Source organism: Ceratotherium simum, chromosome 21 (genome assembly GCF_057802395.1).
Source record: "Ceratotherium simum simum isolate JZ-2026a chromosome 21, ASM5780239v1, whole genome shotgun sequence".
Lineage (NCBI taxonomy): Eukaryota > Metazoa > Chordata > Mammalia > Perissodactyla > Rhinocerotidae > Ceratotherium > Ceratotherium simum.
Window position 1 is genome coordinate 23,788,761 of NC_141920.1, and position 25,156 is coordinate 23,813,916.

The 25,156-nt window shown below is 48.9% G+C and overlaps 1 protein-coding gene across 11 annotated transcripts in view; it reads right to left on the reverse strand.

The window, feature by feature from the left end:
* The window catches only part of EPB41L1 (erythrocyte membrane protein band 4.1 like 1), a 119,077-nt gene that overhangs the window by 58,153 nt on the left and 35,768 nt on the right, over window positions 1-25,156 (reverse strand). The window contains exon 1 of one of the 11 annotated variants that reach the window (XM_087445334.1): window positions 9,670-9,882. The exons of 8 other annotated variants lie outside the window; for them this stretch is intronic. The gene's annotated coding sequence lies outside the window, so the exon portion shown is untranslated. Of the gene's footprint in view, window positions 1-8,753; window positions 8,812-9,669; window positions 9,883-25,156 lie in introns of those variants that run through there. 2 more of the 11 variants (XM_087445332.1, XM_087445324.1) reach the window with 2 other exon arrangements.

Consider the following 25,156-nt stretch of genomic DNA (forward strand, 5'->3'; position numbering starts at 1 on the left):
TCATAGTAACTATCACAAATGAAAAACATTTATTTATTGATTTACTTATTTGTTTCTATCCCTCCTCTAGAATATAAAATCCATAACAACAGAACTTTATCTGTCTCATTTGCCATTATCCCCAGGGCTTAGCGCAGCTCTTGATAAATAACAACAAAGCCAACATTTATAGAGTTTGCTATTTTCCAGGTACTGATCTAAGCACTTTATATCAATTAACTCATTTAATCTTCATAATAACCTATAATAGGTACTCTTATTATCTCCATTTTACAAAAGAAGAAACTGAAGCACTGAGAAGATAAGTAACTTGCCCAAGATCATACAGTTAGTAAATGGTAGTGCCAGAATTCAAACCCACGGGGTCTGGTGTCAGCTGGATAGGCAGATGGATAAACAGACAAAAATATGGGTGATGGGTGGGTGGAACACCAAGGAGACAATTTTTAAGTCTACTCAACTGAGGACCAGAGACCTGGGCTGCATTTACCTTGGGAGCTTTTCTGGCTACCAGCCAGCTAGCCTCTCCCGATGACTTACCAGACCTTAAGCATCTGACTTTCCAACCAAACTCCTGATATTATCACCCTGATTTTACTAATGAGGACACACAGGCCCCAAAGAGGCATACCGATTTGCCCAAGGTCATAAAGCTGTGCCAAGTCTCTCTGACTCCAAAGTCTGTTCCAGTACAAAGCATTTCAGCAGCCTCCAGGGGTTCATCCTGAACTAATTTCTCCCAAGGGTGAGGATGGCTGAGGAAAAACTTTCCAAGATTGAAAAGCAAATACACTGGCAATAGCTGAACTCAGAATCACGACTGGTTTCTTATTTTTTGTGTGTGTGAAGAAGATCAGCCCTGAGCCAACATCCGACGCCAATCCTCCTCTTTTTGCTGAGGAAGACTGGCACTGGGCTAACACCTGTGCTCATCTTCCTCTACTTTATGTGGGACGCCACCACAGCATGGCTTGACAAGTGGTGCGTCGGTGCCCGCTCAGGATCCGAACCTGTGAACCTCGGGCCACCGCAGCGGAGCGCACACACGTAACCGCTGCGCCACCAGGCCGGCCCCCACGACCAGTTTCTTATTTCAGTTCTGCCACTTCCTATCTGCTGGGCCTTGGGCAAGTCACTTCCCCTTTCTGAGCATCAGTTTCCTTATTTGTCAAACAGGGATGAGAGCCCCTCTCCTCCCACTTCAGAGCAGGGCCATGCAGATAAAGGATGTTACAGAGAACAAGAGGACTTTGAAATACACTAGGTAAAGTCATGTTAACTACAAAGGAGAGTATATTACAGATGTTTATGACATGTATACCAAAAGCATGTCTTTGCTTACATATGCATAGCAGTAGAACAACATGAGGGCACATACAGCCACGTGTGTTCATGGTCATGAACAACTACTCCCTAGCCAGTAAGGCTCTCCTCTAAATCTTGGATACGGATGACTTTTGCCCAAGCATTCTCAGGGAATCTGAACTAGGTAGGAACTAATGGTAGGAAGGGTGGAGACAGAGACAGAAATGGACAGGGTGTGGGAGACACCAAAACACCAAGAGAATGCCAGGCACAAAGTGAGATTCTCCTGTTCTGAAAGATGTTTTCAAAAATCACATTTGCCAAGATAACTCCTCTCTTTTTGGGAAGTCAGAGGGCACATCTCCCCCATCCCCCTACAACCATGCCCCTGGGCTGTCAGTCTTCATCTGCACCCCCAGATCCACGCCCTGCTCAAAGACATGGGAGGGTGACCCCTTGGACTGTCCCTTGAGCTCCCCTGCCTGCTGACTTCCGGTTGGGTTTGGCCAAGGGGAGGCGCTGACAGGAGGTGAGAGGGTGAAAGGAGAGAGAGGTTGGGGTATAGCTTCCCAAATTCCCTCCCTGTGGTTCTGGCAGTAGCTGAGCCCCTCTGTGACAGCTCCTTGCACGGGCCCAGCCACCACTAAATTCCAGTAACACCATTCCCTCCCTCTGCTCATTCAGGCCAAAGGGAGGTTCTGTCACTGTTAGTTTGTGGGTACCCCTAGTGGGTTCCTTTAACCCTTTATAACACCTCTTCAGCTGAAGCATCTGAGGAGAATTCTGTTTTCTGCCAGAACATGACTGATATACCTCCTGACGCTAAATAGATATATGAATCAGAAAGGGAGGGGAGGAGAAGTTGGGAAGAGGCAGTATGGTCTAGTGGTTAAGGATAAAATGGGAGACAAGGAGACCTTGAACAAGTCCCTTAACCTCTCTGTGCCTCAGTGTCTTCATCTGTAAAATCATGATAATCTTGCCCACTTCACAGGTTTACTGTGAAAATTAAATCAGATCATGCCCACAAAGCACTTAACACGTCAAAACCCACAGTTAGTGCTCAAGAAATATTAGATATTCTCATCTTTAGTATTAAGTCTAAAGGCTGAAATGTTAACAATAGCATTCTCTTAGAGAAGGAATTACAGGCTTTTTTTTTTTTGACTTTATAGGTGGTTCTCTGTTTCACAATTTTTCTACTATGAACATGTATTACTTTTGAATCACAAAAGAAAAAGAAAAGAATTAAAAGAAAAACAGGGAGAGAAATAGTCTATGAAGATTTATTCTTCCCCTCTGGAGATGATGTTACTTCCCACTGGGATTTCCCAAGAACAAAACGTTCACTTCCTCGAGTGACAATCTCTGGGTGGACGCGAATGAAATGCCTGCTTGCGATGAGAGAGGAGGGGTGCAGGCTGAGAGAGCTGCCTCTGGGGACCCGGGCCACCCTCCCAGTCAGGCAGAGAGCCCCTGATGGAGGCAGAGGGGGTGAAACGGGAGCTGGGCCCACAGTCGTCCTTATTGCTGCTCAGGTCCGTACACGGCAGCGGGAGACGGCAATTTGTCAGAGGCTTGTAGTACCCATGGGCTCCGCATTAAATAAAACCAAGCAACGTGAAGAGGCTGCCACCATCAGCAATGGCTTATTGCCCAAGGGTTTCACGTGCCACCACAGAGCCACAGACTGATGTGCAGTTGTGGGCTGGGGACCACATGACATGCCCAGACCTGCAGAGTAACGGCATCAGAAAGGAGAAATGCCTTCCGCTTGGACCACATTGATGACTGCAGAGGCAGATGGAGATCTCCCTGTAGCGGGGCATCCTCTGAGAGCTGGGCAATAAGCTGGCTGTCTTCTGGGCTTTGTCTAATTTGAGCTACACAAGGGCCACACGGAGCAGGTGGGCTTACCCCAGGCAGGCTTGGCTGGCCAAGGTCACACAGCTAGTCAGCTGAGTAGAGCTAAGACTAGGACCCAGGTCTGCTGGCTCATGGTGCCGTGCTCTTCCCCCTCAATCCTGCTACATCCCACGACCTCCAACTTGCTGTCACCATGTAACCAAAGCTACTGTTGCTCTGGATGTAGAAATAATAACAGCAGTATCAACCCCTCCCACGAGCAGGGCGCTTTACAATTTAAAGGATCCTTTCATAATCATCACTTTGCTTGGAGCTCACTGATCAGTGGTTGGTGAGAGGGAGTGTGGAACAGCAGTTATGAATACGGCCTTTGGACCAGAGGTTGAATCCTAGCTCCACTGGCCTGGGGACCTTGGGCAAGTTATTTAACCTCTCTGAGAGCCAGTTTGAGGAAGTAAAATGACAAGAACACCCCCGACTCCTCAAAGGCATTTAGTGAGAATTAAATGAGAGAATGCACGTGAAGCTCACTCTGGCACCATATTTGCCATATAGTAGACACTCAGTAAGTAGTAGCAACGGCATCACTAAGGCTGTCACAACCACACAGATGGACAAACTGAGGTCCAGAGAAGGTAAAGAACTGCCCAAGAACATGCAGGGGGTAAACAGCAGCCTGGCCCAGGCAGCAGCTTACAGCATCCAAAGAGAATTTGAAAATTTCACAGGTGAGCTCCATACTGGGTGAGTGAAAGAAGGGGTTTCCCTAGGACATCCCCACCCTTTGAGGGTGACAAAGACAGGGGCTCCTCCCAGCAGGCCAGCCCTCGGTGTCCTTGCCCCCTGAGGCTTCGCTGAGAAGGGAGGAGACGAGGAGAAAGAAGGGAGAAGCAGCAGACCTTCCTGGGCAACTCGCATGGTCTCACAGCTTCTTACTCTTTCTCGCACTTGATTTTCTTTAACTGTTTAAACACTATTAGAATTCATCGTCAGCATTATTTAAAATAGAGTAAAATTAGAAACGACTTTAAATGTCCATCAGTAGGGGGCTGGCCAAATTAACCAGGATTTATCCATTAAAAGATGAATTACAAAAGTATTACATACCTATTGTGAAAATTTTTGAGATGGATTTTATAAATACTGCCATGGAAAGATGTCAATATATAGTTAAATGAAAAAATGCAAGTTGTAAAACAATAATGCAATTTATGGTCCCATTCTGGTTTGTATGCTTATGTAGGCATAGAAAATATCCAAAATATCCTGGAAGGACACGCACCACACTATTACCATTGGCTACTTCTACAGAGAAGAATTTTGGTTGGGGAGCCAAGAAGAGAATACACTTCTGAATTATTAGGATTTTTCACATATTTCTTTTGTAATTAAAGCTAAAGAAAAAATAAATATAATATTAAAAAAAGATGTGTTGTGGTCAGTCGTACTTGTTTCCCATAGCACCTGCTGTAACTCCATCTCCGCTTGTTCTCTTCCAATCTGTATCTACGCTCATACCTAATTTTACACCACTTTAATCTGAGTGTTCATAAGTTTATGGGTTTTTTTTCATATAACATTAATTGTATCGGAAATATTTCCACATTACTATATCATCATCATCACAGCTAAAATTCACAGGTGTTTTACTACGTGCTAGCTACTATGCTAAGAGTTTTACACACCTTAAATCATTTAGTCTTGACGACAACCCTAAAAGCAGGTACCTGGACTATCCACATTGCAGCTGGGGAAACTGAGGCTTAAAAAGATTAATTTCCAAGGCCTGGCAGCTAGGAAGGACAGAAAGTAGACTTAAGCCTTGGTCCGTGTGCCTCCCAAGTCCTCGCTGGGAACCTCTCTGCCCTGCTCCCCTCCCAGATAACTGAGTAGTAGTAAGAACATGATAAGCACGGATGAGGAGACCAGATCCTGGGTCTTACTACTTGCATGACCTTGGACAAGTCACTTCCCCTCTGATCTTCCCCTCACTCAACCAATTCTCTCACCAGACAAGCGTTTGCAAATCATGGAGCTACATGTTGAGGATAGAACAATGAATAAAACGTGAACTCTGAATCTCCCTCCAGGAGATTAGAACTCAGCCTGAATCTCCTCATACACAGGAAGGATCTAACCCCTGTCCCACCTCTGTCACAGGGACATGAAATGAAATGAAATGAAATGAAATGAATAAAAGATGCAAAAGAGCTTTGCAAGTGCACAGCTCCATACGCTGCAAGGATAAGTATTTCTGTGGCTGTTCACGGCTGTGTATTATTTTATCCACTGGATGTTCCAAAACGTTCTCAATCATCTTCCTATTGTCAGGCACTTAGTCCCAATTTGCTGCTATTATAGAAGAAGCTCTGATGGGGATTCATCCAAAGGAAATTATTCAAAAGAAAAAAAAAGCCAGATGCACAAAGATGCTGTGCAACCTTTGGAATGACTGAAGGGAGACGAGTCTTTCGTCTTAAACTCTTGAGGCCTCAAACCAGATTTGTGACCCCTGTAGCCTTCCCCACTCCAAGCTGCTCCTCCCCCAACCAGCTGAGCAACCCACCACCCCAGGGGACATCTTAGTGCAACTTCAACCTTCCTTGCCCCAGCCCTCCAAGACCACAGGGCTGATGTTTCTCCTGCAAGGCTGCAGTCCACCCCCTCCTTGTGGTTCTTACAGTCGCCAAAGGGACCTTCCCAAACACAGTTCTGTCATGCCCCAGTACACGCCCCATGCAGACCAAACACCTGCAAAACTTACCAGAGCCTCCAGGCTCCTGTCAAGTGGAAACACCTGAGGCTGACATTTAAGAGAGACGGAAGGAGGAGAGAGGTAATGTTTACTGAGTTCCTGTGACGTGCCAGCACTGCGCTAGGTCCTTTACATAACAACCACCATAACTTGGTCTCTGTGAGATAGGTGTGTTGTGTTTATCTCATTTTACAGATAAGGAAACTGAGGCTCAGACCAGGGCATGTGGCTAGTACACAGCAGAGCTGTGATTAGAGTTTAGGTCTGCTGGATTCCAGAGCTTTGCCAAAAACCCAAACACGAGCTGACTTTCTGAGTCACCTCCCAGTGCCCCCAGCCCCCTGCACCATCTGCTCCATGCACACCAGACCACCTGCTCTTCTTCAAAAGCATCCCTATTTCCTTCCTCTCTGCCCCAGGGGAGTGGGTACCCCTGCCCCCCAACTATCAAAATTCCTCTTGGCCTTTGATGCCCAGCGCAAAGGCCCCAATCCCCTGATCACCCAAATAGGAATCCACGCTTAGCAGATGCCAACAGCTAACCCTCTACCTTCCCTGTGTTGCCTTCGTGCCTCCCAGCTGGACTGCCGGTCCTTGAGGGGTATGTTTCCTCAGAGGTCACACAGGGCCTGGCAGGCAGGAGGTACTCCGGGAATATTTTTCAAATTGAACAAAACTGAGTATGACTCTGAAAAGGAACTGTAGGCTGCCTGGCATGGCCATCAGGAACGTGGCTCTGACCCACGCTGCCTGGATTTGAATCCTGGCTCCCCACGACCTAGCTTTGTGACCTTGAGCAACTGTCTTTCTCTCTCTAAGCCTCAGTTCCCTCAATCTGTAACACGGGAAGAAGAAGAATTCCCACCTCACAGGGTTTTGTGACGATTGTATGAGTTGTACAGGTAAGCCCTTAAAACAGCACCTGGTATATAATAAGTGCTCAATAAATGTCAGTTGTTACTATTCTTATCCACAAGCCTCCCGCCCACAAAGGAAGCAGTGCCAACCTGCTCCCACCCCCACTCATCAGCCCAGGCTCAGGTCCCCTCCCTACAGGGCCTCCTCTTCATAGTCCCAGCTGGAGCCCCTGCATTCCCACTCTTCTGCTTTCTGTCATTAGGGTCCCATCAAATGTGGCAGGGGTCGAGTATCAGGGCCATCTAGTCTTAGAGCCAACCAGTCTTCCCTGCTAGCCAATGCTGGCAGGGAGTCCAGAGCATTCCCACTTCTAGGGAATCCTGCCAGGAAGCAGAAGGCCAAGGCCGACCCCTCTCTCAGGGCTCCCAGCCAGTACCGCTCTGCCCCTACCCCTCAGGACAACAGGAGCACTCGGGCCAAAGAACCACCCTTGCCTCACCAGACCCAAAACACAGACCTCTCTACCTGGACCAGCCCAGTCATCTGGTTCTGCTGGACACCAACCTGGTACTCCCATCACTGCCCCAGGTATAATGTCACGGTAGAGAGAGGGGATGTGGACTCAGAGAGCCCCACACTTCCCAGTTGTGTAACCTCAGGCAGGTGCTACAACCTCTCGGAGCCTCAGCTTCTCATCTGTAAAAAGTGGATAATAATAGCACCTGCCTGACAGGGTCGCTGTGAGATAATGCAAAGCACTTATCACCCCAGTGCATGGCATACAGTAAGTGCTCAATCAATGCCATCACTCTGATTGTGTAATCATTGGTATTACTCCAGGTAGAGATTATTATCCCCTTTTAATAAATGAGGACACAGAAGCCCAGAGAGGCCCACAGCAAAATCCACGCTGGAGCTAACACAGAGGCACTTCCCATCTCGGCAGGTCTAGTCAGGAGACCCTCTCCACTGCCCCCAGAGGCTCAGGCCCAGAACATCCCGGGCATCCAGCATCCTCTTGGCTCTGTATACTCCCAAGAGGGTCCACAGCTACCAGCTGCCCGCTGCCTCAGCCCTGGCCCATTATCTGTGAGGCTGCCTGGCCTTTCCTCCTCACCTTTTGGGGGCAAGGGCTGGGAGGCCAATGTAAGGCCCCTCCTGAGGGGTAGCCTCAGGCTCCAGGCTATAATGCTCAGCCCCTGTCAGAGTCCTGTGTATGGAACATCCACAGCAACAGGGAAGCAGGCATTTGGGCTGCAAGAATCCCATACCAAGAGACAGAAACCTACATGAGTGCTGGCTCTACAACTCAGCTGCTATGTGACCTTGGACAAGTCATTCTTCCTCTCTAGGCCTCATTTAGCCTTTCAATACTTACTGAGTGAGGACGACAGGATCAAGCACTGTTCTCATGCAGGTTCTGTGGAAGCAACCCTCCATGAAGCTCACAGAGCTGGGCACAGAGAACCGCCACGTGGCCCAGGAGGGGTTTTAATAGGAATAATGCCCCCTGCACTTATCTTCTCCAGGACTGCCTTGAGGTGCCCCACAAGGGACCATGCTCTGCACACCACAAATACTGTGCATGGGGTCGCTGGTCAGGCATGACCTCAGGCTGGCCAGCAGAAGCTAGCTTCATCCCCGCACCGAACTGGCAGAGCCTTCCTGGGCCACAGTGGCTGAGAGAGGAGGCTGGCACAGGCTGCCTCTGCTGCAAGCTCCATCTGGAGGAATGGGTGGGCAGGCGGGCCACACAGCAGCCTCTATTCTCCACACCCTTGCCCAGGACAGGCAGCATCAAGCCTTCCAGGAGCTTCTGAGGGCACCATTCCCAACCCCAGCTCTCAACCTGGCCCAACTGCTGCTGATTCTGGAAGACTCTAAATGCTGGGAAGTGGGGGAGAAATGGAGCAGCTGGACCCCACACGGCCCCAGAAAGGTCCTAAATCCAGCCTTCTTACACTCCCACCTTTGGGTGCAGAGGAGGTGATATGCAGATCCAGAAGTGAAGGTGGGAACACGTGGTAGTGTCTCTCTCCCACCAATGCATCCTCAGAGCTCTGGGGGGAAAAGCAAGGGCCATGGCTGGCAGCTAAGAAGGACACTGGTATCCTAAGAATTCCCTCCTAGTCTTTGTCCAGCCCCTCAAGATCCCCACACACCACCCCGGGCCATAGCTCTACCAGGCAGTGGCCTCAGCACCCGGTAAGTACCCTGGTAGTCACTTGACCCCCTATGCCTGTCCTCTTGAGCTCTTGGACATCTCCAAGTGTGAAGGTGCCAGACACAACTGGGACCTGCAAGTCCTCTCCCTCTAATCAGTGGGGGCAGCCTCTGGCCAGGACAACACCAGGCCAGAACCAAAGAGGTCCTAGGGCTAAGGTCCATTGCCCCAGCTTTGAGAGACTTGGAAGGGAGGTGGGATACCAAGTGAGCCCAGAGTGGGAAAAGGTCTGTAACCAGAGGGTGAGGGTGAGGGCAGGAGCCCCGCAGCATCCCAGCTTCCAGCCAAGAGACTGTCCTGCAGCATCTGAAGCCTGGACAGAGAGATCCAGAGAGCCCCCAGCCTCCTTGGAGGCAGCAGGAGTGGTCTCAGAGAACAGAGTGGACCAGCCCAGGGAGCCCAGCACCCAGCAACCCTTCATCCCTAAGGCAAGCACCAGCCCATCGCCTGACCACCTCTCTCTCCAGGCCTTGGGGAGGCTGCAGACCTGGGGGGTAGGGAGGAACACCAAGGACCTCCTCCACACTGGCCAGGGGGCCAACAGCCTGCAAACTCAGTACCTCCCGGTCTCCACCCCAGTCCTCCCCTAGAGCTGGGGGATGGGTCTATATGTACCAAGCCCCCAGCCCGCCGCGCCATCTGATCACCCCCACATGCCTACCTGGGCCTGAGGGTCCCCATCTCGGGCAGGCTTGGCGGGGGGCGCCCCCTCGGCTCCTGCGGCCAGCAGGCCGCGGGGCGGGGCGGGCGCGCGGGGCCGCCGCGGGCTCTGCGGAGCAGCCTGTTCCACGACACCCCCGCCCGCTGATGGATGCCGACTGCAGCAGCGGCGGCGGCGGCGGCGGCGGCTCGGCGTGCGCCGGGGGCTGGGCACCGTGCCCACAGCCCCGGGCCTGGCGCCCGACGCGCGGCCAGCCCCCGCCCCCGTCCGGCCTCCGCGCCCAGCCCAGGGGCGGCCGCCGCGCGCCTGCCTGCTCCCTCGCGGCAGCCCTGCCCCTGCCTCCGCCTCCTCTCTGCCTGTCTCCCTCTCCCTCTCCCTCTCTCCCTCTCTCAAGCTCCCAGGCCACCTCCTCCCAGGCACTGCCACAGCGGCAGTTCCCGGACCACTGCGGGACTGTGCATCAGGAGACTCTCGCGCCTCGTCTGCCCCAACCCCAGCCCGGGCCAGCCAAGGCCCTCCTCCTGGGCCACCCCCTCTTGGGTGCTCACCAGGGAGAGAGGGAGGGGGAGGGGAAAAGAAGCGGGGAGGATCTCTGACTCAGAAGGGGTGACTCAGCCTCAGTGGGCCTCCCACTACCAGCCCACCGAGCTCATACCCTCACCTCCCCAACAGCACCGCAGGGCAGAATCTCCCTGGGACTCAGGGCTCCTTCCCCATTAGGGAGGAGGTATGTGCAGATGTCTCCTGGGATCCTGTGTGTCTCTGAGTGTATGTATTTGTACACTTGTCCATATGTGCTTTAGTGACAACGACCATAAGTGTAACAGTGAGGACTGGGCCCATGTACAGATGTGTTTCTCTTCTGGAAGTGTATGAGCACATGCTGGGTGTGCAACCAGGCTCCAGGAAGGTGGAAGGTGGGAGGTGGGAGGTGGAGGGTGGGGGGTGGGGGGTGGGGGGTGGGGAGCAAGGGGCCTGTGGCACCGAGGTCATTGCTCAAAACTAAGCCAAGCACTCTTCCTCCCCTCCAGCACTAACTCAAAAGGTTGGTCCCGACCATCGCACCTCCACCTCACTTGATCAGCAAGCAAGAACCTCCAACGGCAGAGGACTCTGGGAGGCAGAGGGCCTGGGCTCCAGTCCAGCTCTGCCAGGGGTCGGCCAGTACATTTGGGAGAGTTGCTCTCCTGCTCTGGGCCTCAGTTTGGGAACAGTGAAAGAAAGGGTTGGACATCCTATTTCTAGGGGTCTCGGTTTGTGGAGAAGGCCTGGAGAAGATGGTGGGTAACCCACAATATGATCTCCAGAGATTTCTGCCTAAAGATTTCTGCTCCACGTTTGCAGTCCACATGACCCCTATTCCCTAACTCCCCTCAGGCATACACATCTATTCGTTCATTCTTCAAATAATTCGTGAGGACAAACTATGTGCCAGCCACTATTTTAGGCACCACGGAATCCACCACACTGGAAACCACAGAGGCCCAAAGCTGGGAAGCAGCACAGATGTGAGCTGAGCCATCCGTCACCCCATGCTGCAGTTCCCTCAGTATCACCCTCACCAGTATCCATCTCTACTCCCAGTATCTATCTCTACTCCCACACTCCAGGGACAGGCCACTCCCTCCCTCCACTCCTCCCTCCCAAGGTGGCTGCTCCATCACGGTGACCTTCCACCCTAGGTCCTAGTACCAACCCTAGGGCCTCCACGGAACGAGGTGATACCCTCTCCCCAGCATCCCTCAGAGAACCCAAGATAGCCAGTGTCCCTTCTCCCCACTCCCAAACAAAGCCTTCTCTTCTCCAACTTAAACACGAGGGACTCCTTCACCAGATGTTCCCAAGACACAGCTTCCGGTCCCTTCACTCTCCCTGCTACCCACTAGGCTCAGGAGTGGTCAGACAGCAGAGAGCAGAAGGAAGCCACTCCTCCTAGTCCCAGAGAACACGTCCTCCCTCCAGACAGGAGACAGGAAGATGGACAAATCAGCTCAGAGCCTATTCGCAGAAGGACCAGAGTCCTGCTGGGCAGATTTCCTTACAGATTTCTTCCTTTGCTTTTGGATTTTTCATTCCCCAGCCTTCCAAATTCAGCTCCTCTCAGGAACTCCCCAGGCCCTGAGGGGCATGGCCTTGGGCAAGTCACTTTGCCACTCCAAATGCTCAGTTTGAGTTCAGTTCACTACACATTTATTCAAATGAATGAGTAAAAGGATCAGCAAAACTTAGGAGTTACACCAGATGAACTGATTGTTTCTCATGCACGTCTGCTAAGAGATTCTTGCCTTCCAGTATTTTTATTCCAAATTGACTCAGCCTCTTCTGCTCATGAGCCTTCCCAACCCTGGGCTCCTGTGGGCAGAACAGAGCTGCATGGCAAAGCCCTCTGTTCCTCCTAATTCAACTCTCCTTCCCTGGACCCTCCTCCCCAGGCAGCAGCCCTCCCCTTTCCTTCCCTGGGGCAGGGCCACTTTCCCACCATCCTCAGCTAGATGGAGACTTTCACTTTCCCAGAAAAATCCAGGCTACATTCCAAAGACCAAGGCAGGACATTCCCAGACATCATTCTGGATTTATACCCAGAGGGCTCAATTCCCTTCAGGTCAGTGGGACCACATAGAAAATTGGGCTTCTTCTACTATTATCATTATTTCTGTTTCTATTATTATTATTATTATTGAATAACATTTCTATTAGCACTTTCTGGTTTGCAAAGTACTTTCGTGTGCGATCTTCACAGCATCTTGTGAGATAATGTCATCCCCCATTTTATAAATAGGCAGACTGAGGCCAGAGTGGTGATAACTTGTCCATGGTTTCACTCCCACAGTAACACTGGCTCTCTGGACCAGACACTTTGCACTTTACCCTGTGATAACCTTTTCCAGAGAAATCTGGTTAGGGGCACTCTGAAGAACACACAGCGCCTTATAGGCATCAGTTGAAATTACTTCTCCAATTACTTGGAAACCTTCATTCCCTAGGCAGGGAAACTGAGGCACAGGGACAGGACTCAACCCAGGGCCATATCTCATGAAAGCCCCTTGGAGAAATGCTAGGAGGCCAGCATGAAATGCTCTTCACGCAATGAAGAGAGCCTCTTCAGTTCCCTTCGTTCTGAATTCTGCTTCCAGCCCTGGCTCCACCGCTTCTTCCTGTGTTACTTAGGCAGATTATTTGACCTCTCTGAGCCTCCATTTTCTCACCTACCAAATGGGAGAAATTCTTCCTACCCTACTGTTACTGGGTTGCTGTGATGGGAGGTCAGCAAACGCTGGCAGAAAAGAAGGGACAGTACCCCTCATCCCCTTTCTGGTCTGCCTAGGAGGTAGGAGAAATTCTTTTCTCTTAAATTTTAACTGGAGAGAACTTGATGGTGTAAAAGTGCCAGGATACAGGAAAGCCAGAAGGACGGAGGTGATTCGCTCTATTGGCTGGGAAGGCAAAGTGCAGGGTGTCAGCCACAGTCCCACAAGGCCACTGGTGGGGCAGAGACTAAACCAAACACTTCAGGCAGGGCCCCTCCCAGCCCCCTTTTATCTTTTGAAGGAGAAAACCAAGGACCTGAGCAAAGCAGCGACCTGCCAAGGTCACCCCAGATAGTCAGTGGTCTCTGCCAAGGTCACTCCAGGTAGTCAGTGGTCTGATGACTCCCAGCCACCAGGGGCCCCTTGATTCCTGGGTGGGCAGAGTGGGGTGGCAAGCACTCCTAGCCCAGGGCAAGCAGTGATGTTCACACTGAGCCAGGCCCTGGGCACTGGGGAAGGCGAGAGGAAGCGGGTAGTCTCTGTCCTTGAATTCACAATCAGTCCAGTGGAGGAGAATGGCACATAAACCAGCATGTCAGAGGGTACTGTGAGATGAATCACCACCATTTTCTGAGCACTTTCTCTGTGCCTGGCACTAGACACACATTCATTGGTTTAATCCTTATAGCAATTCTCTGGCATTAAAATTATTAAATTCTTTAGCAGCTGAAGTAATTGAGGCTCAGAGGTGTTAACAACTTCCCAAAGGTTGCCCAGCAAATAAGTAGCAGGGCCAGGCTGTGACTGCCGGGTCTGTCTCATGCCAGTCCCTGAGCTTCAACCCCTGTGCGCTTCTCCCTGCTTCTAGAACTGTGCTGACCACTATGGTAGCCACTAGCCACATGTGACTACTGAGTACTGGAAATGTGGCTCATGCAAATTGAGATCTGCTATAAGTATAAAGGTCACACTAGATTTTGAAGTTTTAAGACAATAAAAAAGAATGTAATATATCTCATTAATAATTTTTGAATTTAAACAATATTTTGGATGTACGGAGTTAAATAAAATATATCGTTAGAATAATTTCATGTTTCTTTTTTTTTCATGTGGCTACTAGAAAATCTAAAATTACATATGTGGCTCATGTGTGTGGCTCACACTGTATTTCTTTTGGTCAGCATAGGTTTAGATATTCTGAGGTCCTAACCCAACCCATGGGGCTCAGAAAATGCTTCCTGGACGAGGGGACACCTAAACTGAACTAGGATAAAGGCAAGGTCATGGGAGGAGGGTATTCCAGGGCAAGAGAGCCACAGAGCATCTGGTTCTAGCCGCAGAGGGTGGCCCCTGGGTGATCTGAGCTGCAGCCCCAGGCAGCTGAGAGCTGGGCCAGCCTCTGGAGGAAGCTACCAGAGCCAAACTTTCCAGAGCAGCGTGACCCACAGGCCTGGGAAGTTTTGCCTGACCAAGCTGTTCTCACTGATCCTTGGCGCTCTCTGGAAGGCACTGCAGGGCAGCTGTGTCCGGGTGTAGGGAGCAGGCAGGGTGGACAGGAGGCAACACCCACCTGGCAGAGACCTCTCCCCTCCAGCTGCCCCCACCCCCTCTCCTTCAGTCTCCTCCAGGAAGCCTCCTGAAGCACTGCAGTCCCCAGGGACCTTCCAGCTCAGACCGTGAGAATCACACACTCCTGCATTAGGTCATATTCTAGTGTGGAATGGTGACAAAGCTGCACAGCGGGTCACACAGTACTAAGTGCTTTTCCATATCTATGGTGGTGGTGTTGAAGAGCCTGAGGGTAACAGTTACCTCTGGGGAGGGGCTAGAGGCAGGGATGGGGGACAGTCATTAATTAGTACAGAAGCTGCGTGATCTTGGGCAAGGCCTTTACCTCTCTGAGCCTCAGTTCCCACCTCTGTAGAATGGGGATAATATCAGCACCACCTCTTAGAGCTCTGAGGAGGATGACATGAGAGAATACCCACAAAGGGCTTAGCGTGCCTTGCGGTTCCCTCAGTCTCTCCAAAGCCTCCAAAGGTTGCCTCCCCTCCAGGCAGTTCACCCTCCCTGCCTCCTCCACACATGTTCCACCCAGCCTGTCCCTCCTCTGGCCTGCTGGACCATACATCTCTTGTCTCCACTTCTGAATATGGGGCTCAGTTGTCATGAGGCTCTCTGGCTTCTCCAACAAGATGGCGGTTTCTCAAAGATAGGAACCTTGCCTTCCCCTCTCCACCTCTCCTCCTCCCCCTCCCCTTCTGTACCCACAACCAGGAGCCCCAACTCCACTTCCTGCCCAGGTCCAGGCATCTCAGAGGCTCTCACAGCCCACTCCAGTTGCTTGGATATTTGGCCACCATCTTTGGCCAAAAACAATGTGGGTCTGGATGACTGTGCTCATACTGGTCTCCGCTTAGCAAATCTCGAGAAGCTGGTCCCAGTCTGCTTCCTCAGTGGAGGAACCTTCAGTGGACCCCCCATTCTCTGATAAAGCAAGTCAAACACCTCAGCCTGACACTTCAGATTGTCCACAGCCTGGTCTCGCCTGGTCTCACCCGGCTGGTGAGCCTCATCCTCAGGCTCCATGTGGGGAGCTCTGTCAAACTGGATGATTCCCGGCCCCCAGGGCACAGCTGCACAGCACGGCCCTGCCTCTCTGCTTTTGCACATGTTCTTTCCTCTGCCTGGAAGACCCTCTTTCCTTGTGCCATGGTCACTCTTCCAGCCATCCTCCAGGAAGTCTTTCCTGATCCCCTCCTCTTTGCAATAACCCCTCCTAGCTAGAAGGAACCTCTTGGCCTCTCCCCTCCCTCCTGCTCTCTGCCCTCCAGCCCTGGGGTGTGTGAATTGCCCAGCTCAGTGCCCAGTTCAAAATATGTGCATAATGTTTGTCCCTTGGGATACATCTGCACTCCCAGAGCCAGAGGCCAGGGAGCAAGCTGGGGTTAGGAGTCCACCCAGGATGCCAGCACACTCCTGAAGCTGAGTTCTGCTGACCCTAACTCCACCTCAGCTACATTTCTTAATGGTTCCCTATGCATCGGCTGCCCCTGGGGAATCAGCCCTCCCTTAGGAGGTCTGGGAGCCACACTCCTGGGGCCTGAACACGGAAGATCTGGCCACTTTCCCACTGAATACAGATGTCCACCCAGCCTCCCATCAGGTGCCTGAAGTGTCAGCTGAGGTTTGCATCATCGTAGCATCACGAATTCCTTGCAGTCAGAAGAGACCTTGGAGAGTATCATTCAGAGGCCGGGAGCAGTGAGAGGCTACGGGAGAAAAGCTGCAGGTGTATGTCTGTGGTCCCGTGTGCCAGCAGACGCTGCAGCAACAGCATCAATCGGCACCATCATCACAGAGAGCATCTGAGACCCCACTACGTGCTGGCGCTGTGCCTAGCAATTTGCATACATTTTCAGTTTTTAATTTCTTACTACTCTGTGAGACAGAGATTATATATTCCACCTTGATTTTACAGAGGAGGAAACAAGCTCAGAGCAGTTAAGTCACTAGTCCAAGGTCACATTGCTAGTGGGTAGGGAGGCCAGGATTCAATCCCAGAAATGCCTGGCTCCAGAGCCTGTGTTTTTCCATCATTAATCCTGCATACATTTGGTTTAACAGGAATTTACTGTGCAGATGCTGGCCATGTTTTAGTTCTTGTCTGGGGGTAGTTACACAAGTATCGTTAAACTTATGATCTATGTACTTTTCTGCATTTTAGACTATAACTTCAATAAAGTTTTATTTTTAAAAAATGTTTTTGTCCTAGAGATGAATATATGCTAGAGAGTTTCGAGATGTGAAATACTCCTAGTATTAGAGTCTGAAGCTAAAAAGCTGTTTTTCTTTTTTTTTCCATGTCAACTGTCTTTCCATTTCAGCTGGGACTATTCTGAAGACCTCGTAAACCCTCCACCCAGGCCCAGCAGAATTTCACCTGCTGTCCATTGCTCAGACCACAAACATTTTCTTGTATTCACATTCCCAGCCCAGGTGCCACCCAGCCAACGCTCTGCCTCCAGAAGTTGGTACTGCTCTGCAGTTTTTGTAACCCTCTCCTCATCCACCCATCTGCAGGGACCAGACGGACAGACCAGCCACTGCATCACTGGTTAATCCCTAACTTCACGGGGCGGCCAGGCAGTGATGTCTGGATGTTCCCGTCTCCTTGCAGCAGGCCAGGCTGGGCAGGGAAGCCACCTGTGTGTATAAACACAGCCTTCTGCTTAGGTGGGTCTTGCCGGACTCCCCTCACCAACGGGGCCCTCTGTGGCTTTTATCTTCCTGCCCAAAATAACCATTGGCTTTGATGGTTCTCTGGGCATAAATCAGAATCTCGTGAGAGCCTGTGAGCAGCTTGAGGACAGGAAGGGCACATTATCCATCTCTGCTTCCCCAATGCACCAGGGCAAATGTTTGTGGGATTTAGCAAACTCCTCTGTGTGCCTGGAGGGACCTGTGCTAGGGAGCGAGGGCTTGGTAGAAAGCAATCGTGCTCTCTGAAAGCTCAGAGTTTGGGAAAAGAAAGACAACACTGGCACAAGCCAACTGCAATAGAAGGCAAAAAGTATTAAAGATTGTAAGAAAAGGATGAAGTATTTTGGGAGTTCAGAGGAGAAAGAGATTAGAGGGGAGCAGCTGTCGAAGAAGGTTTTTAGGCAGAGGTAGCACTTGGGTTGAGCATTAAAGGCAGAGCAAGACAGTCTAGACAGAGGATATAGCATAAAACAAGGCATGAGGTTGGGAAGTACAGAGCAGACTCAGGAACCTGGCCTCGAATGGTCCAGAGCCTAGGATGCTGAGGGCTGAGGTTAGGGCTGGAAAGGCATATGCTGTCAATGGAACCTCAAATGGCATACCAAGTGGTTTCCCGCACTGCTTAGCAGCTAGCTGCATGTGACTATTTAAATTTAAATTAATTAAAATTGAAAAAAATGTGAAATTCATAGCCATGTGTGGTTAGATACCATATTGGACAGTGCAGATGTAGAACATTTCCATCACTGCAGAGAGTTCTACTGGACAGCACTGGCACACATAGCAGAGAATCCAGAAAACTAAGCAGAGGCATGACATGACCCAAGCTGAGCTTTAGGAAGAGTAATTTGTCCCTGGTAAAGAATAGGTGACAAAAAGGTAGGAGAGGTCTGGAAGCAGGGTAAGGCATTGCAACAATCCAGGCAAGATCACTGACAACTTCTCTTCCTTCTGTTCATCTCTTCCTATCAGTAAGCAGGGAAGCAGAGAGCAATGGTTCTCAAAGTGTGGTCCTACAGCATCATCATCTGGGAACTCCTCAGTGTGCAAATCCTCAGGCCCCACCCCAGACCTAATGAATCAGAAACTGGGGGGTTCAGAGCAGCAACCTGTGCTTTTATCAGCCCTCTCATGATTCTGATAAAATGGCATGCTCACGTGTGAGATTCGCCAGCACAGAGGCTAGGAGCCCCACGCTGGTTCAAAAACGACTCTACACTCTGGAGTCAGATGACATGGCTTCATATCCTGGCTCAGCCCTTTACTAGCTGTGCTTAATCTCTTTGTGCCTCAGTTTCCTTATAATAACCCTATGAAGTTACTATAAGGATTAACCTTATGTGGTTATTATAAGGACTAAAGGAGTTAATACATGTACTTTTCTTAGAAGAGTGCTTGGCATATGGTAAGTACTCAATGAATGCTAATTATCATTGTTAATCCTTGTGTACCACTTCATCCAAACTCCTATGGTACAAAGTTGAATTCCTCCCATATGCAATGGACCATGCTGTGGCGGTGGCTCACGCAGAAGAACTAGAAAGACTTACAGCTGGAATATACAACTATGTACTGGGGCTTTGGGGAGGAAAAAAGAAAAAAAGAGGAAGATTGACAGCAGATGTTAGCTCAGGGCAAATCTTGCCCAGCAAAAAGAAAAAGAAATCTGGATTTTGATCTTGGCTGTGAGATCTTGGACAGTCATTTTCTTCTCTGGATTCAATTGCCTCACTATAAAGTGAGGGGTTGGACTAGTTTGGTTCTTAACCTTTGATAGGTCATGGTTTCCTTTGAAAATATGATGAAAACTGCAGAGCTTCCCCCCAGAAAAATGCACATGGGCAGACGTCCAGACACATACACACCTTATTATAATTTCAGGGATCAAAAGACCTCATGAAGCCCATGCATAGGTCACCCCCTGGGTCTATGGACACTTGGTTAAGAAACCATGGTTAGATGGTCTTTAATCATCCATTATAAGAAGTCAGCTGTGTTTGTATCGAATTTAAAGGCACTCTATGTTAAAAATTTCACCAAAAAGATGAGATTTGAAATGGGCTTTCGTAGGATTCAATTGTTGATGGGCTAAATGCTATGCCTCCCTCCCAGAGCCTGCCCTCTACCCTGTCATATTGCCTCTGCAGTCTCCCTCCCCTTCTTGCTCCCCCTCATTCAGCAGGGAGTGAGCACATGGTCCTGAAAGACACACCTGCCCTCACCTGCTGTCTCTGCCACTTCCCAAAGAATAGACAGATTGTCCCGAGACACGAGAGAGTAGAAGAGGAGGAGCTTGGCCTGCCTCTCATTCCACCATCCCAAATATCTGGCTCAAATGCCAACCACTAAAGAGGCTCCCAGATGCCACCCCCCACCCCCAACACACACACACACACACACACACACACAAAATACCCACACGCATGCCTTCCCTTGCATAGCCACAGCCAAGGGACTGCACCTCCAGACACTTGGTGGTGCGGTCACTTGGAACAGGCAAGAGTTATTTTAGAGGCCAAGTGACAGGACGGTGAGAGCAGTTCCACTCTGTCAGAGCTACTGCTGCCGCCACCGGCTCTGATGAATCACAACCCACTATGTGAACGTACACGTCTGTTAGCACGGCCAGAGAGGCTGCACCGGCTTCTAGAACGAATGTCTTGGATTGGTGACCACATTGATCACACCAGGCTGAGCCCAGGATCACACCAGGGGCAAGACCGCTTGGTCTGAGTCAGTGCAGCCGACCTAGACCAATAGTCCAGCACCGCCCAGCACAGCCTCCTCTGACCAGTACAGCCCAGACCAGACCAGACCAGCCTGCGCCAGACCACCAGGCCACCCAGGGGCCTCTCTCTGCAAAAATCCTTTTAGAGTGGCCATTGATGCCTCTCACCCTCCTCAGTCCATCTGAGTAAGCCTCCTACCTCCCATACCACTGTAGTCTGGTTATTAAGGCAATGAGCATCCCATAAATCAGGTAGTTTGGACAGTATCAATGTAGCCATCAACTGGTTTCATCTTTCTGGAGGGCACTCTGGAAAAGTGCATAATAAGCCTTAAAAGTGTGCACACCTTTTAACCCAGAAATTCCTCTTTTACAAATTTATCCTGTGGGAACAATGGATAGGCACAAAGATGTAGCTATAAGAACATTTGTCTGTTGTATACAAGAGTCTTGTCTTGTATGCCAGAGTGAAGTGGAAAATTGGAATTAATATAAGTGTCCAAAAATAGTGGCTACATTATATAAATAGTGATGCATACATATCTTGAAGTATTATGCTGTTGTTAAAACATAATGTCGTGGATCTATGTGATTCTATATAATAAAACTCATAACCTAATACAGAATTTTAAAAAGCAGGTGCAAAATAGTATAGGTAACATATGATCCAACTTCTATAAAATATGTGTGTGTGTGCACACACAGAAAAAAGAAAACTGGTAGGAAATACACAAAAAATAGTGTTCCCAGAGATTGTTCTATGACAGTGGAACTATTTCTTTTGTGCTTGTTTGGGTTTCGTTTGGTTTCGTTGCTTATTTTCTGGTGTGTATATGGGCGTGGATGTATATTATTTATATAAGAAAAGCAACAAGAAAGGCCTGTTACCCTCCCCTCGCTCACAGTTTCTGGCCTGAACCATTCAAAGCCCTTCTTGGAATCTCATCAGAGATTTCAGCCACCACTCTTATTGAGTCTCCCTCTGGCTTTGAAATTTGCTGCCCTCCTCAGATGCCACCTGGAGTTTCATTAATTGGGGGCCCATGCAGCCATTCCCCACAGTCCCCTGACACAGGCCTTCACAGTAAAAGCCCCCTTCTCCAGGGCCTCCTGTCCAGGAATCTCATCCAGACTGAGAGTCCAATCCCCTCATTTTACAGTAAGGGAAATAATAATTACTATAATAAAGAGAAGAGTGGTAATGAACACCCACATTGATACTTTGTCTTCCTGTTTATAGAGCACTTTATTATACACATTTCACTTAACCCTCACAATGAGGCAGGCATTATTATACTTATCGTACAGATGAGGAAACTGAGCTGAGGCCTGGCAAGTACAGCAACACAACACTTGCCAAAGGTCACTCAGTGAGTCAGGATTCAAATGCAGGTCTGACTTGGACAGATAAGTAGTTAAGTGGAAGAACTGAACAGGTTATCCTGACCCCGTGTTCTAAAGAGCCATCTTCTACAGAGCCCCTCCTCCTAGCTGAGCTCACAGTTGCTACACCACCATCCCCTGCCCAGAACCCCACAAAAGCCCACCTGGGGCCGCATGTCCTGCATCTCCGCACCGGCCCATCATTCCCTCCCAGCTCTGGCAACGGGTCCTTGCTGCCTCCTTGGGTCTCCTAGCAACGAGACATCCTGCAGCACTACTTTCTCCACCTCTCAGTTCTTCCAGCTCAGGCCTGTCTCACGGAGGGCGGGGGGGGGGGGGGGGGGGCAGCCAGCAGGCTCCTCTCATGGGGTTATAGCACCCACATGTGGTGGTGGGAGGGAGGGGAGGAGAGGAAATCGGCCTGCATGGCCCCCACTCTGGGCCTGCTCCCAGCTCCACATTTGGGGCACTGGCTTTGGCTGCGCTATCCTTTTCTTGAGCTTCTATCTGCTGACTGGGACAAAAAAAGAAGCTGAATCTTAGGGCTTGAATTCTAGTCAATTCCAATTTACTTTTGCATTTTTGAAATATATGGAATCTTCCCACCAGAATATTAATATTAAAAAATAGCAATAATAAAAGCACTAGCAACAAAACAGCCACTTTATCTTTATTCAGTGCTCACCTGAGAAGCAGGACCTAGTGTCTCCATCTTACAGATGAGGAAACTGAGACATAACTTACCTAAAGACACCTGGCGAACGAATGGCAGCACAAGGATTTGAACGAGTGTGTCTGACACCAAAGTGTATGCTCTGACCACTGCACCACACTGCATCTCTTCAAAATCATCTGGTCCTACCCCCTTACCACATAGATGCGGAAGCTCAGACCCAGAGACGGGAAAGGATTTGTAATCAGCCAGCATTTATCTATTTACTGAGCAACTACTATGGGGCAATGCACTGAGCTGTGAATGATAAAAAAGTTTAAACCTGAATATTGTTGGATAGATGGGCTGTGACCATATATTGATAACTGGCAAAACTGAGCAGTGAGTTCATGGAAGTTCACTATACTATTCTCTCTACTTTTCTGCATGTTTGAAATTTTCCATAAAAAAAAAGTTAGAATAAAGAAAAAAGGATGACAGAAAGACAGTTGATGAGCATGTAAATTTTAAGTCTGGCTTGAACTTACAAAATCAGTAACATCACTCACACTTAGAGATATTTTGCTCTGACAGTTTGGAAGGTCAGGAAAAGGCAAGTGTACTGGAACCCACTTAGCAGTCTTTCTTTCTCCATCTTTCTATAAAATTTTCTGCTTGTGTTGTTGCTAGGAAACCGGCGAGCCAGGAGACTCCCAGTCTGGCTGGCTGGGCCCTCTCCCTTCCCACACTACCACGCTGAGGGGTACACTGCCCCCGCCCCCAGGGAGCTGACCATATCAGGCAACCTCTCTGTGGATCCACAAGCCACAGGACGCAGAATGAGATCCCCTCAGCCGCTGGGAGAGAGGCAGCTATAAATTCAGAGAACTATGATTAGAAAGCAAATTACAGCCTCTCTCTCTGTAGGTTTCCAACTCACGAAAACTTCCTAGCAGTCAGAGGGCCTTTGCTCAAAGTTGCTCCAAGTTTCCAGAGAGGGTGAACACGGTTTCCAGAGAGGGCGAACACACACAAGGCGGGAGAGAGAATGACAATGAGAGCATGAAGGAGAGAAAAACAATCCAACAGAGGCAGAAAATTTGATAGACAAGTGGAGAAAGAGAGGCCACTGGGGGGCAGTACAGCATAACGGTCAAGGACTTGGGCAGCAGGTCAGAGCTCTAATCTCTGCTCTAACGTTTTCTAGATGGGAGACTTGGAGCAAATAACTTCACCTATCTGAGCCTTTATTTTCTCAGCTGCAAACTGGGGGTAATTCTCCTACGATATAGAGTGGATGTAGGGATTGAATGAGGCAGTATATGTCAAGTGCTTAACCCAGTGCCTGGCACACAGTAAGCACACAATAAATAGTGGCTTAAAAAAAAGTGTTAACCATATGATCCAATTCCACGTCTGGGTATATACCCAAAAGAAGTGAAAGCAGGGTCTTAAAGAGATATTTGTACATCCATGTTCATAGCATTATTCACAACAGCCAAGAGGTAGAAGCAATACAAGCGTCCAACGACGGATGAACAGATAAACAAAATGTGGTATATACATACAATGAAATAGTATTCAATCTTAAAAAGGAAGAAAATTCTGACACACGCTACAACATAGATGAATCTTGAGGACATAAGTGAAATAAGCCTGTCACAAAAGGACAAATACTGTATGATTCCACTTATATGAGTTATCTAGAGTAGTCAAATTCATAGAGACAGAAAGTAGAACCGTGGTTACCAGGGGCTGGGAGGAGAGGGGAATGGAAAGTTATTGTTTAATGGGTATAGAATTTCAGTTTTACAAGACAAAAAATCTCTGGAGATGGATGTGGTGATGGTTGCACAATAATGTGAATCCACTTCACGCTACTGAACTTAAAAATAGTTAGGATGGGTGGACCGGCTGGGGGTGTAGGGGTTAAGTTCGCATGCTCTGCTTCAGCAGCCCGGGGTTCGCAGGTTTGGATCCTGGGCGAGGACCTACACACCGCTCATCAAGCCATGCTGAGGTGGCGTCCCACATACAAAATAGAGGAAAACTGGTAACAGGTGTTAGCTCAGGGACAATCTTCCTCACATACACACACAAAAGTTAGGATGGTAAATTTCATGTTTTGTATACTTTACCATTATAAAATTTTTTTTAATTAAAAAAAAGTGTCAGACACATTGGTCATAAAGGAATCTTTTTGGATGACATGCCCACCCAGATTAAGGAAACTAAAGAAAAAATAAGCAAGTGGGACTTTATCAGATTAAAGAGCTTCTCTACAAGACAAACGAAACCAGAATCAAGATGAACAGACAACCCATCAGCTGGGAGAAAATATCTGCAAAACAGATATCTGACAAGGGGTTAATCTCCATAATATATAAAGAACTCACACAACTGAACAACAAAAAAACAAACAACCCCATCAAAAAACGGGCAGAGGAAATGAACAGACACTTCTCCAAAGAAGATATATAGATGGCCAATAGGCACATGAAAAGATGTTCAACATCACTAATCATCAGGGAAATGCAAATCAAAACAACACTAAGATATCACCTCACGCCCGTCAGAATGGCTATAATCACCAAGACAAAAAACAACAAATGTTGGAGAGGATGTGGAGAAACAGGAACCCTCATACATAGCTAGTGGGAATGCAAACTGGTGCAGCCTCTATGGAAAATGGCATGGAGAGTTCTCAAAGAATTAAAAATAGAAATACCCTAGGATCCAGCTATCCCACTACTGGGAATCTATCCAATGAACCTGAAATTAATGATCCAAAAAGGCTTATGCTCCCCTATGTTCATTGCAGCATTATTCACTATAGCCAAGAAGTGGAAGCAACCTAAATGTCCCTTGACTGATGATTGGATCAAGAAGATGTGGTATATATATATACAATGGAATACTACTCAGCCATAAAAAAGACAAAATTGTCCCATTTGCAACAACATGGATGGGCCTGGAGGGTATTATGTTAAGTGAAATAAGCCAGAAAGAGAAAGACAAACACTGCATGATTTCACTCATATGTGGAAGATAAACCAACACATGGACAGAGAAAACTGTATTGTGGTTACCAGGGGCAATGGGGGTGGGGGGTGGGCACGAGGGGTGAAGGGAGACATGTATATGGTGATGGACAAACAAAAATGTACAACCCAAAATTTCACAATGTTATAAACTATTAAAACATCAATTAAA